Raw genomic sequence first — 18,274 nt, 5'->3', positions numbered from 1 at the left:
GGAATACCATTCAGCTGCAAAGAAAAATGAAATTTCAAGATAAATGGATAGAACTAGAAAATATAATATTGAGTGAGGTAATTCAGACCCCAAAAGACAAATGTCTCACGTTCTCTGTCATCTAGGTCCAGCTTCAGATATGAGACTAGAACCTAGAGTGTGAATCAAGAGATGGGAAAAAAGGAGGTTTAATTTAGGATAGAAGAGGGAGGTCACTACAGACAGACAGGGAGGGAGAGGGACAAAGAACACTGAGAATGTTTGAAGAATCCTTAAGGAATAACATCATTTTATACTTACCTAAAATTGTGCATCTATATATCTTTTGTGTATGTCTTGAATGAAGCTATTTCACTTGGGTTGACAGCACTCCTGACAAGAGCCATAGACTAACAAGAAATCCAGTATGAAGCCTGAGAAACCTCCTTTTGTATTGTTGGTCAGGGTAGCCCAAGAGACTTCCCCAAACAATGCAGGCTATTACTATTGCAATGCCCTTTGCTTCCCAGAGGTTGAAAGCAAGTCTCTATTTGCTGACGACACCACACACTCCAGACACAGGACTTGGAAGATTTGAGGCAGATAGTACCTGGAAGCCTCTTCCCTGGGGACCAGTTTCGTGGTACCAGGAAGTGCTATGTAAACTGCTGAAGGAGGAAAGCAGCTTGTGGTCCTAACCAGCTGTGACTCCTGGGAATTAAGACAAGGACAGGAATGGCAAAATAGCTCTAAAGGTGCCACCGTGGAACTCCTGTCTTTGGTGGTAACCAGCAGTTGCTTAATAGGACTTAAGACTGCTTAACAGGAGGAAAATCCTGCCTGCTACTGAAAACCTAGCCAGATTCCTCAGGGCTGGTGAGATCAGGAATATTACAACATAACCTACTATTATGATGTTACTTGATCAACATAATTTCTTTTTTATTTATTTATTTATTAATTAAATATTTCTGCCTCCTCCCTGCCACCGCCTCCCATTTCCCTCCCCCTTCCCCAATCAACTTTCCCTCCCTCATCAGCCCAAAGAGCAATCAGGGTTCCCTGCCCTGTGGGAAGTCCAAGGACCACCACCATCATCCAGGTCTAGTAAGGTGAGCATCCAAACTGCCTAGGCTCCCACAAAGCCAGTACGTACAGTAGGATCAAAAACCCACTGCCATTGTTCTTGAGTTCTCAGTAGTCCCCATTGTCCGCTATGTTCAGTGAGTCCGGTTTTATCCCAGGTTTTTTCAGACCCACATCCCCCTTGTCTCAGTGTGTGGGTGCACCCCTCGCGGTCCTGAGTTCTTTGCTAGTGCTCTCTCTCCTTCTGCTCCTGATTTGGACCTTGGGGTTTCAGTCCGGTGCTCCAATCAACATAATTTCTAATTGCATTCAAAGCCTATACCCACAGATACGTGTGGTTCCTACCCCTTATTAGAGAAACCTCTCTCTGCAGCATATGGAGACCATTAAAGAGAAACACAACTGGTCAAAATGCAGAGACCAACTGATTGTGGGTGCCAATCAATACACCTATCCCACAACTCCTGCACCTAGGTAAGGAACATTGTAGAAGAAGATCTCTTCCAGTATGTCAGAGCCAGAGGACCAGGAAATGTGCTGGGAGGTTGCAGCTCCTAGAAATGACAGGGAAGCTATGTCCATGATACCGCAACAACACGTCTGCCAGCCCAAGACCTGAACAATGACAGTACACCACACATTCAGATGGGGAAGGCGGACCTTTTAGGGGTTCCCATCCCTAGACAAAAACTAGAGGCAATTAAAGACTGCTGAGATACAGAGAGTTAGTCTTCCCAGGGGCAATCCTGGTTATCTGATACCAGTGGTCAGCCCTAAAAATTGTATTCACAAAACCAACTCTAAGTGGACTCAGCAGGTTACACTTACATGATTATGTGTGTGTATAACAATAATAATCAAAGCAAAAGTGGCCAGAGAGGATGTGAAATGAGTGGACATAAGAAGGGCTGTGGGTAAGAAAACAGAGCAAAAATAATAGAATTTTATTTTAATTAAAATTGAAAAGGTTGATGTTTGGAGTATTTTATTTTTTGAAGTAATCCTGGGAATACCACAAATGACTAAGGATACGTGAAAGGAATTGGCAACTATCAATAGCAAATGCGTTCAGGGGTGGCTATCGCTTGGGAAGGTGGATTCCATTCTGACAGGGACCCTGTTAGAGATTTTATTCCCAGCAAGGGCCAGGGAAACTGGTCATCTACCGTGTGCCCCCTGAGAGTTGGAGGTTTTTTGGATGTCTTGACTCACCACCATCCTGGCCTCCCTGGAGGTGGGCAGATCCTGCTCTGAGACAGAGGCAACCCACAGGAAAAGACACAGAGGCTTGAGCTAGGTACTGACTGGTCATGGAGAGAAGTGTTTGTTAAAGCTACAGACACAGGGAAAGGGTGTTCTAATAGGTCACCATCTGCCTGTAACAGAAAACTATCAGAAACGAGGATGCTGGACTTGGGTTCTCTCAAGTTAGAACTCATTCTAGCAGAGACCACAAGATTACATTTTTAGATCCCTGTATTGAGGTCTCTGGCCTGAACTCAATTTAATTTTTTTTCTTTCAATTTTCTAGCACCATGCTTGGTGTTGACTCCAATCCTCATCTCCTGGTGGTCCTATTACCCCCATCTCCTAAAGCTCCCCAAATAAATTGTATCAGAATACACTAGTAGCTTAATTTTATCTAGCAGTTCTACCGACAAGGTTCTGTTTCTCAGTGAGAAGTGTGTGGGGTGAATGACTGTTTGAACAGGGCAAGAAATTTACAGTTGGTTTCTATTAGGATTCAGCTATGCTCTGGGCATGTTATTGTTGCTAGTGGGCAGCACCTTTCAGAAGATATTTTGCCCAAGGATTAAAGACGATCCTGGCAGATAATTATTATAAGGGATGAAGAATTCAGAGGTAACGCTGATACAATAATGATGGCTTAGTCATCCGAGTATGGTCATTTTGAGAATGGTTACGTGTCAGTGACACAGACTTGCTTCTAGCTCTGGCCTCCCTTGAGGTCATGTCTTAGTCCTTCAGAGAGTTGAGAGGGTAATTAGAAGTGAGCATTAAAGGTTGTTTTGCTAAAACTAAGGATGTACAAGCGCCTTGCTGGGAGGCCTCTATAAAAGAGTGAGTACAGACAGACACAGGAGAGAGGCGATCTCTTCCAGGAAACCTGGAAAAAGGCAGGAGAATTTGGAAGTCACAGGCATCTGACAAGGTTTCTCTGCTAACACAGGCGAGGGGTCCCCAGGAGTTAGTGATTGATTGCTAGCTGTGTCCTGATGAGCTAGGAGAGGAAGCTGTGAATTCAAGTTATTTGATTAGCAAAACCTCAGGAACAGGGTAGATGGAACATTCTGGTAGGTAGCAATAAGTACACTCATTTCTGTTGGCAATACAGCTTCTGATAGTTGTATACTGCCTTGATAAAACCCCCAAATGAACAAGAACTGGGGAACTGATCTCTCTGACTTTTCTCATTGCTATGATGAAGCTCTTAGCAAATGCAGTGTAAGGAAGCATGGGCCAGCTTTGGCTCACAGTTGAGGGGACAGTCCACATAACAGGGAGAGATGGTGGCATAAATGTGAGGTGGTTGGTGCTATTGTGTCCACAGCAGAGAGTTCAATGTTAGTCCTCTGCTTGCCTTCTCCTTTGCTCCAGTCTAGAATCCCCATCCACAGAAAGGAGCCATCCACATTTAAAGTGGGTCTTCCCTCTTCAGGTAAACCTTCTTAGAAACACCCTTAGAGACACACCTAGAGGTAGGTTCCCGTGGCATTGTTGGGTTCAGGCACTTTAACAATGACCACTAACCATCAAGGGTTCTAGCTCCCTTGGGATAAAGGAATTATTACTTCTTTCCTATTTGATGTGCATCAAGAAATAAATGCATGTATGAAAATCAATACTAGATGTCTAAATGGCTGACTTTGCAAACTTCAGAGAGAATAACTTACCACTAAGTAAGACTTTAACTATCGGCCATCACTTCAACACCATTGGTTAATAGTTTCTGAGCAAGCTTCTTAATATTCTGAGCCTCAGATTCTGTCAAATGAATACAAATGCATGACAGAATGATGCTACTGTGAACATTAAAGAAAATAAGGCACATGTTGAGTACTGCCTGGGATGTAGAAAATTCTTCATAAGAAGTTACAATAATATTACTAATTATCAATATTATTGCCTTTTAGTAAACTATGATTATGATACAAAGTTCTATCAAGGCACTCTATTCCATTTCCTAGTTCGTTGGTTTTCTGCCACGTAAATATTTAATACAGCCATCACATCTCAGCCTTAAAGAATTAGGTATATTCATTATGTTCAGTTATTTATCTATTTTGACTCTCTTAAGAAGAATCCAGAGATTAGAGCCTCATTTGCTTTAATGTGAGCAGTGCTGACGTTTCCTGTCTGTTTTAGCTTTTCCTAATGTGAATATTTTGGAGCGAACTCGGTGGCACAAACCAGTATCTGCCATGGCTTTCTCCTTCTAGCCCCTTCGTAAGCTGCTTGAAGCAGGTTTCTCTGGAGCCATGTGAGGTGTGCGCTGTCTGGAAGACAGAGCTATTTTTAGCTCGAAGGTAGCACCGTGTTTTCCCTCCTTGGAAAATTCCTTCACTTTTGATGAAAGCCAAATCTTGAAGCCGGTGGTGACAGATTAGGTCCCTAATTGCTGTGCTGCTGGAAATCAGGAAGCCATTGCTAATGGTGCAAATAGCAACCCGAATTTCACCGGAGCGGTGAGACGAGCCCCTCAGTGGCCTCGGCCGACAGAACACTTCTTCTAAAGAGCCTGGGAAAGCTTGTGAGGTGGTGATAATAAAAGCAGCATATGGTCTTTAAGGAATGTTGTCATACATGAGCAATATGCTGGGGGAGCGGTAATGAGCATCAGGTGTATTTGGCTCAATGCCCCTCCACTGAGGGAAGAGGAATTTGCTTTTATGCACATGCTGGAATGTGATTTTGCATCTCTGGTATTTAAAAAAAAATAATTTAAGGGCTACGTTATGTTTTTACTCCTTATTTGGAAACTCTCCTGGCCAGCATAAGAAAATACTTAAAAGATCTTCAAAGGCATACTGTAGAGGTTTGGAGAGCATTTGGTTTGGCTTGAAGCAAGTTTGGCTAGCAAAGTGACAGGCACACAAGAAAGAACAACAGGTGAAAAAATGTGGAGTTCCTTTCATCCTTCAAAGGATTTTCTTGATGAATTGAAACAGTCATGAAATAAGCACTGGCCTTGGTACCCAGTGGCCGGAAAGGAGTTAGAGTGGGCCAAATCCGAGTCAGGCCGGGCCTAATGAAAGTCAGGCAGCAAGCCTAGGCCTAATTAAATATGTACCGCCTCCATCTTCCCGCCCCCTTTTCTTTATCCTCCTTGGCTTGATTTTTAACAACAAAAAAACCTGGTTTGTGGTAGAGAGATATTTATCTTTGTGTTAGGCAGAGTTTGGTAATGACTGGCAAAGGCAGACAGTGTCATTAGTAACTCATCAGAACTGTTATTGGCTACATAGATTTTTTTTTGAAGGCCTATTTCTTTTAAAAGTCACTTATGAAAATTCATACCTCTCTAAGTGAAAGTAAATTTGTACATCTTGAAGTCATCAGCTCGGACTCAGGAATGCAGTATCCGTTTGATACATTTGATAGCAATGATGTTTTGGATTTTAAAGCTGCTGACTGAGCAGCAGCAGGTTCCCAAACTTGGTAAAAAGACTCCCTGAGACCTGTGAGTCATGGATTATTTTCTGACTAAGGTCACAGGAGGAAAGTCTGTCTCAGCTCCTACACAACTTTAAAGCATATTTGAACAGTGAGATTGGTGTGGAGAACCGAACCTTTCCTCCCATGTTGCAGTTCATGGAATGGGTACGCTGAGGACCTGGGACTGGACCACAGAGTCCTTGGCCCTCAGCGGAGGACTTTCTGGTCAGTACCTCCCACAGAGAAGTTATTGCTTAGGTTATCCCTTGATCAGTTGAATATAAATAAGCTTTTATGTAACTCAGGGAGATAACAAACTTAATGTGGCATATTTGTGAAGTCCTGGGAGATGATCGAATTGTACTAGCTGGGGAGTCTGCTTCGTGTCTTTTTCAAAGCCTTTGCTTGGGGGATGACTTTTGAAGTCATTGGTGATGGCAGATTGAGAAAGCACTCTAGAAGCTTGTGTCTGGGGAATGGCGTGGATGAGACTCAGGGTGGATCTGCAGACTGCCCGTCATGACGACTATGGATTGAGCACGAGAAGGGTAAGAGGAGGGGGCAACAGTCAAATCCTGCGGTGGGTCACCCCTTCTAGAGAAATGTAAGAAGAACGTCCAGGCGCTGTCAAGGGAGAGCGCAAACAACAGCAAACAAGCCCCGTTCAGAAGAAGGCCTGCACTCTGCTTTTCTTATTAAGTTAATGAAAAGCTGCTCAAAACTTTTCTCTGGATTTGTGGATCCTAAAGTAGGCCAGAGGCAGGAAAGGAAGTCCGTGTGCCCTGTCTTCACTGGCTGTAATTGTTTTGGTTTTGAGCTTAGCGAACAGTTCTGCCAGGAGACGGGGTGCTTTGCTTCTCTCAGGCATTTGAAGAAATGCCCTGGTTTGTATCAGTCATACCTCGTTTTAGCGTAAGAGAAAACGTGTCTCTTGAAACAATTAAGGACCAGCAACTTATTATGAGAAGGAGTAACAAGCTGTAAGGTCAGTTTAGGATAGGTTTGAACAGTTAGTTAATCATTGTTTCCTCGTGATTAAAAACTACAGTACCGAAAAGCTTGTCAGAACCCGGTACTTGTTGTCTATCACTTCACAAAGAGTCCACAATTTCTTTTCCCTGTCAAGAGCCAGTGAACAAATAGTTTAGGTTTCCAGCCTTTGGAGCACGAATGTAGCCACAGACAGTAAGTAAACGAATGTGTGTCTGTGTTTCAATTAAACTTCATGAGTTCCAATTTACAAAAAGGAGGTAGGTGCTGGAGAGGGGGTTCAGCAGTTAAAAGTACATACTGCTTTTGTTGAGTTTAGTTCCCAGTACCCATGCAGGGTGACTGAGAACTGCCTCTAGCTCCACCTCCAGGACTCTGATGCCATCTTCTGGTTTCCATGGATACTGGACTCATGTGCACAAACTAACACTCGGACATACATATAAACACATAATTAAATATTCAAAAAGAGCTTTCTGCATTCCATGCTATTTTACCTCCCCGCTCCAGCTCTTAAAAAGTCAGGTATTATGGCTCATGCTTGCAGTCTCAGCATTGAGAGTGCTGAGGCAGGAGGATTTCAGGTTGGAGGCCAGCTTGGATTACGTAATGAGACAGTGTCTCAAACTGATATGGGAGTGGTGGGAGATAAGCTGTGTTTGTCTCCAGAGCATATAGAATCAGCCCCTGAGTCAGATGGGGTTCAAGAGCTATAGCTTGCTGACGTTGCTTTGGGATATAAGACCCTGCTTATTTACCTGTCTGTGAATTATTGTGAAGACAAATGCATTTTCCTAACTCGTAATTATTTTATAATTCAGACTCTGTAATTATTACTTTTGAAATGGTTGTTTGGGCCTTCGGAGGCCTGCAGCGTGGGTGCTAACTGGGAGGCCTGAGGGCTGGTGAGCCCTCTCAGTGATGCTCTTGGTCTGCTCCGCCTTTCGCCAGTGAAACAAACTTACAGTTTGGGTGGTGAGCCTAGCCTCTAATGGCTGAGCCAACTCTCCAGCATGCCTCCATTGCTGGTGGGAGGGCAAACAGGTACAGCTGCTTTGGAAAACAGTATGGCGGTTTATCAGAAAATTAGAAATCAATCTACCTCAAGACCCAGCGTTACCACTTTTGGGCATATACCCAAAGGATGCTCAATTGTACCACAAGGACATTTGCTCAGCCGTGTTCATTGCAGCATTATTCATAATAGCCAGAACCTGGAAACAACCTAGATGCCCCTCAACTGAAAATTGGATAAGGAAAATGTGGTCAATTTACACAATGGAATGCTACTCTGCGATAAAAAATGACATGTTGAAATTCATAGACAAATGGATGGAACTAAAAAAGAACATACTGAGCAAGGTAACTGAGACCCAGAAAGACAAATGTAGCATGCACTCACTCATAAATGGATATTAGACATAAAAGCAAAGGATAATCAGCCTGTATACAGTCCACAACCCCAGAGAACCAAGACAACAAAGAGGACCCTAAAACAGCCATAAATGGATCAACTTAGAAAGAAGAAAAAGACAAGATCTTCTGAATAAATTGGGAGTGTGTGGGGGGGAACAGGGAGAAAGTAGAAGGGTCAAGGGAGGAAGGAAGGGGAATGGAAAAAATGTATAGCTCAATAAAAACAATAAAAATGGACTTACATTATTTGTTATGATGAATAAATCTGTATAATTCTACAAAAGAATGGTCAGATGGAGTCTTTCACCATCTGAGGATGGGCGTATTGGGTTCCTCTTTATAAAGTTTTCGTGACAATCTGGCATGAGAAAATGACAAGCTGGCTCTCATGGGCAATCTTTCATTAAGAGAGTTTTTCTTATGGATCTTTCTAGTGGGTGGAAGACAAAAGACCTACTAGGATCCTGTCACAAACCATCTAACAATCACCTGGCCTGAAGGAGCTTGTGTGTGGTAACGGGTTGTGATAAGATGCTGTGGGACAATAATCTTATACCCTGTAAAGCTTTGTCACTTGGACTGGTTTAATAAAATGCTGATTGGCCAGTAGCCAGCCAGGAAGTATAGGTGGGGTGACTGGAACAGGAGAATTCTGGGAAGAGGAAAGGCTCAGTCTGCAGTCATCACCCAGACACAGAAGAAGCAAGATAAGAATGCTCACTGATAAAAGGTAGCAAGCCATGTGGCTAACACAGACAAGAATTATGGGTTAATGTAAGATATGAGTTAATAAGAAGTCTGAGCTAATAGGTCAATCCGTTTATAATTAATGTAGACCTCTGTGTGTTTCTTTAGGACTGAACGGCTGCAGGACCAGGCAGAACAGAAAGCTCTGCCAGCTCTTCTGTGGGGAGAACCAAGGACTTTGTTTTCTAGTAGTAAGCTAATGATGGAGACATATGCTTGTGTGGTGGTTTGAATGGCCCACACAGGCTCATGTAGTTGGTCACCAGAGAGTGGAACTATTTGAAAGGACTACAAGGTTCAGGAGGTATGGTCTTATTGGAAAAAGGTTGTCATTGGGGGTGGGTTTTGAGGTTTCCAAAGCTCTTGCTAGACCCAGTTCTCTCTCTCTCTCTCTCTCTCTCTCTCTCTCTCTCTCTCTCTCTCTCTCTGTGTGTGTGTGTATTCTCACTCACAAATGGTGCTTGCTGACCATTAAGAAGCAAGTGCTTACTTGGGGTATAAAAAAGTGTTCTTCAAGCATATTTAACCTGTTTTGATAATAGAAACAGAAACACACACACACACGGGTTTTCAGATTTTGATAGATGACTATATAAAACTTAAATTGCCAACAAGTGGGTGTAGTTAAATAATTGAAACAAACTGTATATGTGTCTATACCTAGAGATTTAACGTTTAAAATCACCCCTCCACGTAAGGATTCTGCTTCACCACGTTGGTTAGCATGAGATATAATCAGAAAGTGCAATGTAGTCTGAAAATGCGCAGCTGTTTGTTTGATTGTTATATTACAGTAATAACTGAGTATTTAAAATGTTTCTTTTAAGAGAGTCGCTGACAATGAAATAAGAATTTTTGCAAGTGCAACCACAGGCCATTGTTGAAAAGCAAAGATGACACAGTTATCAGTTTTTGCCAGAATCTTCTTGCAGCTCAGATGACTGGATCTGCAAGAGAAAAAACGAGGAGAATAGAAGGAAAGTTGCTATTCCCAAAAGGTTTCCTGATGCTGTGCGAGGCAGGAATAAATGTAAAAGACACAAATTCTGCTAAAGTGGGTTGCCTGGAGGTCATCCATCTGATTACATCACAAAATGCTTTTCCTTTTGTCTCCATCTTGGTTTCTATTTTTATCTACAAACGGTAATGAATAATGTGTAAAGTGATATAGGATTGTTAAAGTGCATTCGTGTGGAAAACTGAGTGTACGCAGGTGGCATTTTCCCCTTGTAATCTGGTTTCCCTAGGCTAGCCCATCACTTTTCCTCTTGTTTGGAGGAAGAACACCGAGAATTCTCCCTAGAGAGGAGGGAGGAGATAAAAAAGAGAGATTAGGTCAAGATCTAGGTGCCAAAAAGGAAGGAGAGATGTGGGGGAAGGAAGAGAGAGAGGGAAGGAGGGGGCAAACGAGAAAGCAAAGAGGCAGGGAGAACGAATGCCAAGAACTCAATCCTAGTATACCAACCTCACAGAGGTCGAGGTTCGAAACCTCAGAAAGCCTTTAAGAGAGGCAACCCCACCCTTCCCCACAAGAACAAAGACAGATGTGAAATATTTTGAGATTAATGGCTTTGCAAAGCAGAAATACTGGAGCAGATTGGTGTGGGAAGAATCTACCCATGTGCGTGGTGCTGTTTTTGGTTGCTCCAGACTTGTGCAGGATGTGTACGGAGTCTATAAATTCACCTTATCAAAGTGGTGGAGGGATATTTAAACATTTCTAATAGCTGGTGATCCTGAAATGGTTTAACTAACATTCTTCTACCCACTAGACCAGTGGTTCTCAACTTCCCTAATGCTGCAGCCCTGTAGTACAGTTCCTCATGGTGTGGTGACCCCAGGCATAAAATCATTTCTTGTTGCTACTTCATAACTATAATTTGGCTACTGCTATGAATCATAATATAAATATCTGACATGCAGGATACCTGATATCTGACTCCCGTGAAAGGCTCGTTTGACCCTCAAAGGGGTGGTTACCCATTGGTTGAGAACACTGCACTAGACAGATGATCCTGGGAAGGCAGCTAGCGCCCGCTATTAATGAGAAAGCTGAGAAACTCTCTTGCATCAGTAGCAGAAGTCTAACCCCATAGAGATGCTCTGAGGGTTTTATTTGGTAGTTCTTCGAGAAAACAGGTCACGTCCACTGAGATTCAGTGTTTCCACTCTTGGACATTACCCTACAGCTTGCTTCCCAGCTGTTTGGATATTCCTTAATTGGACACTTAGAACTAACCACTACAACACCTATGTTTTTTATAAGATTAGAGTGGATGGCTCTAGCAGGGAAGGGAGTGGGAGTCAGGATGAAGCATTAAAGAAAAAGCAGTCCCCTTAATAAAATATGATGCAGGGCTTGTGAAGTTGGATGAGAGTAGATCGTGGGTCTAAGAGATCTAATTCATCCAACCCCGAATCTTTATTTAAACACAGACATGAGCAAGCTGCAATTGTCTGTCTGGGTCATGGTAAACATGGGAGATATTGAATGATGGGATTATTTCCAGAAGAGCCTCTGTCTTGTAAGGGAGGCCTTGCGAGGAATGGCCAGCTTCTCGGTAAACTGTTCGTCCATATGACATAAGCAGATGATTTCAGGGCCAGAATGGAATTTAGTAAAATGCTTGTTATGTGGTTCTCCGATGCCCTGAAAGATGAAACATTTACCCCCTGAGATTAATTTTTCACTGACTGATCAAACTCAATGTACTGTTTATGTTCTCTGTAACAGGAATTTTAAAGCACATAAATTTTTAAGAGAGAGTCTGGTATCCGAGAAGATACATTACTTTGATCTGAAGTAATTTGAAGTTCAACTGGGTGAAGCACTCCTGCTCCTTAAGCTACTTATTTATAAAATATGGATCTAGTTAATCAGATTTATAGTGGGAAGCTGGGGATGTTCTGATGACTAGTGATGGCGAAGGGCCTGGAAACGCTTTCCTTCCGAGGCTGCGGTATTTACAAGCCACAGGCTGGCTTATCACCGTCCTTTTCTATGTCTCAGTTTCCTTATCTGTAAAATGGTTGGATGAATATATGATTTCCTCCAAACTTTATTAAGTGCTGTGATTCCACAGGTACAAAACACAGAAAAAGTAAATCCCATTCAGCAGAACGTCCTTTCAACAGCCCGTCTGCGCTGTGGTCGGCCGAGAACAGCTGGCAAGCTCTAATTCCAGCGTTCTCTTTACATTCAGTGTTTCACTGAGTCACCTTGGCGTGCTCAGAGTCATTTCCTACTCTTATCTTTTCTTCCTCCTCCTCCTCTTCTTCTTAGGACCTCTTATTTTCTTTTTATTCTTATCTCAGAATATTTCTTATGTTTCAAGTCCAGTGCGCAAAGTGTCTTAAGTATTTCTGAGGTTGGAGTTTGAACAGTAGATGGTTTGCAGGTTCTCATCACTAGGATCCATGGCTCTGAATAGTTGCTCTAGGGTCTTCCACTACAAAGCATCTTATCTGGCGTCTCAGCTAGTGTTATAATACTGATGCTGATGCTGCAGATGTTGTTGATGATGATGACGATGACGATGCTACTCTATACACCTGGCCCAGATTCTTGAGTGCCTTCCAAATATCTGCATTCTTTTTCCTAATAGTGCCTACAAAATAGGGACTAACACCATTTCTTTTATAAAGGAGGAAACTGTGACACGGAGACATCAAATAACTTGCTTATTGCTACCCAGTTGGAAAATGGGTGGGCTAGGTTTGAACACAGGCTGATTAGTCCAAGAGTTCATGATTTTAGCCATAATATGCCTACTATCTCTCTAATAACACTGGAGCTCCAGTTTATACACACATTTGGATTATGGTAGAGAATTTTGAACTGTAGGTTTGGATTAGTTTCTCATTACTTCAGTGGTGGTGGACTCTTAGAGGAAGTTGACCTGAAAGGAACCCATTGACTTAGCTTCCTTCTGTTTCTCCCTTTAACTGGCTTCTAACAATGACAGTAGCTAGTAGCTTTTGAGTTCCTCTGCACCAGGCTGAGTGTGTTGGGTGTTAAGTTCTGATTATTGATGCCCACATGGAGTATGCTTGGTGATTAGTTCACCTCACTAGTGAAGACTTTGAGGCTCCCAGATGCTTTGTGTCTTCTTGCTGGTCAGATTCCCAGTGAGATCTCAAGAAACACCATCTGAATGAGAGGCCGTCTGTCTCTTGATGCTCGTGTCCAAGGGTGCTAGCACTAGTGAACCTGGGTGTCTCCATCCCTAAAGTGAGGGAATTGCTAGAATATCTTTTAACATCATATCCATCTTTAATTATTAGAGTACGCTTTTTCTAGGAGGTGTGATTCTCTGCTCCCTCCTGGGCACAGTATAATCAAGTGAAAGCATTGGTGTCCATCTTGTATTGGCTTTGGAGATACATAAATCTTATTAAACAGCCAAGCAAAGCAATACACAAGAACTAGATTTTTATTTTTATTGGAGTTATTTTAAATCAAGCATTATCATGTATGCTTTGTAGGATTTTCTTTCATTGGTAAGTATTGTCTGAGCCTTTTGTTTCTTCCCTTACCCACACTTGTTATGATACTCTGCAGACGAGACTTTCTGGAAGCCAGCACATGTAAACAGTGAATGTGTATGAGACTGTGTGGTCCTGAGGGTCATGCTTTTCGTATGCTCTTCCGTGCGAGGCAGTGGGGTGAATGCCCGGATGAGCGTGCTGTGGAATCCAGAGGTCAGCACAGAAAGTCTTCCTCTACTGCCCTACACATTACCAGTGAGAGACTGAAGTGTGCCATTTTTGTTAGACTAGCTGGCCAGAGAGCCCCTGGGAGCTGTTTGTCTTGGATCCAGCACTGGCATTACAAGTCTATACTGCCATACCTGTTTTTGTGTGGGTTTCAGGTTTTCCTGTTTGTGCAACAAGCATTTTTGCCCTCTGAGTCATTTTCTCAGGCCCCAATGATTGTTTTTATATAATTTATACAATTATTATCATTTATAGGACTTTGAGTAATGCCCTTTCATAAATATTGGCATCTAAGTCCAAGAGGCAAAGGGCACCGTTCTGCCCACAGCTCTCAGATTAGGGCTAGTGATGCCCAGTCAACAGTGCCAAACTAAGACCCAGTTACCTCATATCTGACCCAGAGGGACGGGGACAGAACTTTCCAGCACTGGATTTAGTGGGGTCAAATCCACCTTGTACATTTTTCTCATTAGTTTTGAGACCCCCCTCTCCAATTCTCAGAGAGAGAAGTATTATAAATTAAAATTTTCTCTAGCAAAAGTGTGACCTTAGAGAGAAGAATGTGCTAAATCAGTTAAACTGTGCAGTTTAAAATTAAAATCTTTTAAAATGACTTCTAAAAGATGTCCTGAATTTCTAAGGCACCGGGAGCAAACTGTTTTAGGAAAACCTAGCAGAGGGGAGAGAGAGAGGGGGGAGGGGAAAGAAGGAGGAGGAGGAGGGAGGGAAGAAGGGGAGGGAGGGAGGGAGGGAAGAAGGGGAGGGAGGGAGAGGAGAATGACTTAGGTAGAAGAAAGGTTATGACTAATTGCCTGGGAATGGTTCCTAAGCCCCGACAAAGGGTGGAAAGGTGGGTGAGGAAGTGGGGGCATGTGACCCAGTGACCCATGATGTTGTATATATATTTCCTTATCATGTATCTTGCTAAAAGTGGAGTGTTGCAAAAGTGGCTTTAGTCTGCCAGAGAGACTCTTGGCCTTGGTCCAAAGCTAACTTAAGTATTATCAGAAATGCATTCTTTACCATGTATAGTGCTGGCGGGTTCTAATGAGGGCCAGACATTGCAGCCAATTGCGCAGGGCTGTCCATGCTGGGACCGGAGAGAACACCCCCTTATGCTGTCTGTCACCGAGAGCTTATCCACCAAGTGTGGCAGGTCCAGGGGACCCATGCCAAAGCGTTGTGAGGGACAGAAATCTTGAAAGGAGTCATCCGGTTTTCTTATTTCGGAGAAAGAAAATGATTTAAAGCTTATTTTTACTGGGGCAAAGCTATAATCTATTTAAAATTATGTATATGAATTATTTAAGACAACCAAGGGAATATGAGCAGGGCTCCAGGGGGAACTGTGCTGGAGATGGCTCTGGAAGGAGGTAGAGGGAGCACATTTTAGGAGTGATAATATAATGGGTAGTTAAGATAATAAGAAAGGGTTGATGCAGGGGAAAGGTGAGGTCACAAGGTCAAAACATAGCAGTTCATGGTGTCCCCAAATTCCCAGGAGGCCTGCAGTTGGCATGGGAAAACACACATGGTTCCAAAGTACACTTTAAAACATCAAGTGTTCGCTGCTGTTTATTTGTATCGTGTTTATCTCTAAGCAACTCCAAGAGTTTATTTAGAATTCAGATTAGTCTTAATAAAAGCCAAATTAGCTAGGAAGGAAAGCTGCTGTGGAGCGATGAGGAGGCTCGGCTAGGGAGGGTTTGCATACTCTACTGGACATGGCTGGTTGATGAACGCTGAAACAGGAAGGAAGATACTTTCTCCTGTTCTCCAGCCTCACCTCACGACTTCTGACACCGGCTGTGTGATTTCTGCATGTCAAGCAATTTCACAGCCCCCCCCCCCCCAGGTGTCTCACAATTCAATTTAGTTCTGACACTAACTGTAGTTAGTACACAGTCCACAGGTAAAGGCCCCATCCCACAGATGGCCCCTACTTAAAATGCCAGGCAGCAGTCAAAGTCAACGGGAGATCCCCCTGACACTTAACCCGAGTCGAAACATTGGCTAAATGGTTCCGAGAACTCAGGGAAGTGTTTTCCTTAGGGCTACTCATTTTTAATATAGGGATTCAACTCAGAATCAAGTGGATGGAAGAAATGCTTAAGACACGGTAAAGGAGAAGGACTATGGAATTCCATGCCCCTCTCCAGGCACATGGCCTCCTCATGTGTTCAGCCATCCAGAAGCTTCCAATATGTATCCTTTGGGACTTTATGATGGTTAAAATGTAGGAATGGATGAACTCAACCTGTAGCTCCTCTCTTCTCCGTTAGCTTCCAATCTCTAATCATAAGGTCGGTTTCAATGGCAGTTCTTCCCCATCCTGAGTTTATCTAGGAGCCCCCCCGCCATATCTGTCCATAAGGGATGCTTTTGACTTCAGAAGAGTCTATAGGTTTCAGAAAGTATATGCGATGAGGAAGAAGTACCATATACACACCCAAATAAACACATATGTCTCCATACACAATTTTTATATTGTATTTTATTTTAATATGTTTCTAACTGAAATAGAATTACATCAGTTTCACCCCTCCCTTTCCTTGCTCCAACCCCTCCCATCTACCATGCTTAGACGATTCTCACATCCTCCCCTACAACTCTCAGTTTGATAGCCTCTTTTTCTTTGGTTGCTATTGTTGCATACATGAAAACATATATATATATATATATATATATATATATATATATATATATATAATCTGCTGAGTCCATTTTTGTTGGTGGTGTGCATACGATCAACCCACTTCAGAATTTTGATTATATCACTGTTTCACAGGGCATGACCTACATCTTCCTCGGCTTCCCCGTTAAAGTGATGGGCACCATGGGCACCATCAGGAGTTAATATACTCCAAGGGTTAGAGATGAAGCACAGTGGTAGATTGTTGTCTAGCATGCTTGGGGTTCTGGGTTAGATCCGTAGCACTGAGGAGGAGAAAACGTAAACATTCCAGCTGAACTGCTAATCGTAAAAGTCAATGTTCTGAAAACTCATAATTTCATTGAGGCTTTTGATAGAATTGTCTTTGTTTAACCTCCTTTGCCACATTTCCCAAAGTGAATACTTTTAATAGTATAACCTGGGAGAAAGCTGAAGACTTTCCCCAAAGTAACTCAGTTAAAGATAATGACAGACTAACTCTGGTGGTTAATAAAACCTGTACCACACTGGCCATATTTACTGTTAAGATAGTGCGAGTTCCAACCAAAGTTAAAGCTTATATTTGATTTTGGTGCTTATCCTTGAGGGTCACAACTTTGTACCACTGGGGACATGCAAACTTGGCTCTATGTTGGTCCCAAGCTTCCCTGTTTTTAACAACACTGAGATGACTCTCTTGGAGTCTTAAAAGGCACACACTGAAGACAAGCAGAAATCCAGTTCTCATGACGCTTTCTAAAGATTGTTTCAATCCAAGGCAAAACTGGTCTTTCTGGCAGAGTTAAAATAGCCAACCCTGAGAGGCATGTACTATAACCTGCCTCAGCTTCCTTTTGAGATGTTGTGAAGTCAGTGAGCTTGCAAACCTTTGGCCCTTAGTTGCTTTATTGTAAATTTTTGAGAACTTATCGAAGATATGCTTCTAAAGGATGCTCTTCCTTCATTTTCTGGGGTGAATATAGGAGATCATTGTAAAAGTCTAGGATGCATGCTTCTTATTCCCTGAGAAGTCCCATTTCTAGTCAACATGTCCAGATAGACAAGTAGAGTCAAGCCCAGGTGAAACTAACCTTCAGCAAGGATGAAGTTGTCAGTCCTGGGATGTTTCTCCAGAATTTCTGCAGCTCTCTGGGGAGAAAGAAAACATTCAGTTTCTTCAAGCCAATCTCTATGACAGCAGAGTTAAGTGGAAACAGCAGCAGCGTGGAGCGGTCATGAATGGGTTACTAGTGATGAGTCAAAGTGGAATTTCAAATGCTTGGTCACTCTCTGATACCAAGGACACTTTTTGCTTCTCACAAGTATAAGGGATGATAATAAATTAATGTATTGCCTCTCAGGAAACATATTTGCATTTTAATGGGGGTATCCTGGAGAGAGTATCAACCCAAAGGAGAAAATCGTATAATGGGATTTTCAGCCACTTTGACATAGCAGTAGGGAAGAAATTAATGTGTTGTGTGTGTATGTGAGTGTGTGTGTGTGCATGTGTGTGCGCGTGTGCGACTGTGAGTGTGTGCATGTGAGTGTGTGCGTGTGTGTGTGCATGTGTGTATGAGTGTGTGTGTGTGTGCTTGTGTGCGTGTGTGCGTGTGTGTGTGTGTGCCATGAATGTGTTTTGTAGAAAGGCTCCAGTCTTCCAATGCATCAGTAACTCTTAATTTACGCTCAAACATAAGCTTCTGGAACCCCTCTACTGTGGCTGCCATTAGAGTCTGTAAATCAGAAGGGATTCAGTCTGATCCTTCTATACAGTGGACTGAAACAGAGCTGTACTACTGTGGATTGACTGGCAGAATACATTGGGTGAAAGATGCAAAAGGCTGGGCAGTGGGCATGAAACACCACCATTACATGTAAATATATTTTTTATTCTAAAGGTATGTTTGGGTTTCAGTTAAATAAGCTGGAGGGGGCACTTTGCATCGGGTATAGATTTATGTCCATAAACTTGTATGAAAATAAATATGACTTTATTTTTAATAATAA

General features: G+C 42.6%; 1 long non-coding RNA gene across 2 annotated transcripts in view; it reads left to right on the top strand.

The window, feature by feature from the left end:
• LOC121434773 overlaps nucleotides 1-18,274 on the top strand; it is a 69,494-nt gene that overhangs the window by 21,260 nt on the left and 29,960 nt on the right. Inside the window, exon 1 of one of the 2 annotated variants that reach the window (XR_005972502.1) lies at nucleotides 9,164-9,199. The exons of the other annotated variant lie outside the window; for it this stretch is intronic. This is a non-coding gene — a long non-coding RNA (uncharacterized LOC121434773). Of the gene's footprint in view, nucleotides 1-9,163; nucleotides 9,200-18,274 lie in introns of those variants that run through there. 2 annotated transcript variants of the gene reach the window in all.

Source organism: Microtus oregoni, unplaced genomic scaffold (genome assembly GCF_018167655.1).
Source record: "Microtus oregoni isolate MIOR12 unplaced genomic scaffold, Mior012 000044F_ref0000062, whole genome shotgun sequence".
Lineage (NCBI taxonomy): Eukaryota > Metazoa > Chordata > Mammalia > Rodentia > Cricetidae > Microtus > Microtus oregoni.
Note: the sequence above shows the minus strand (reverse complement) of the source record. Positions and strands in the feature narration are given on the sequence as shown.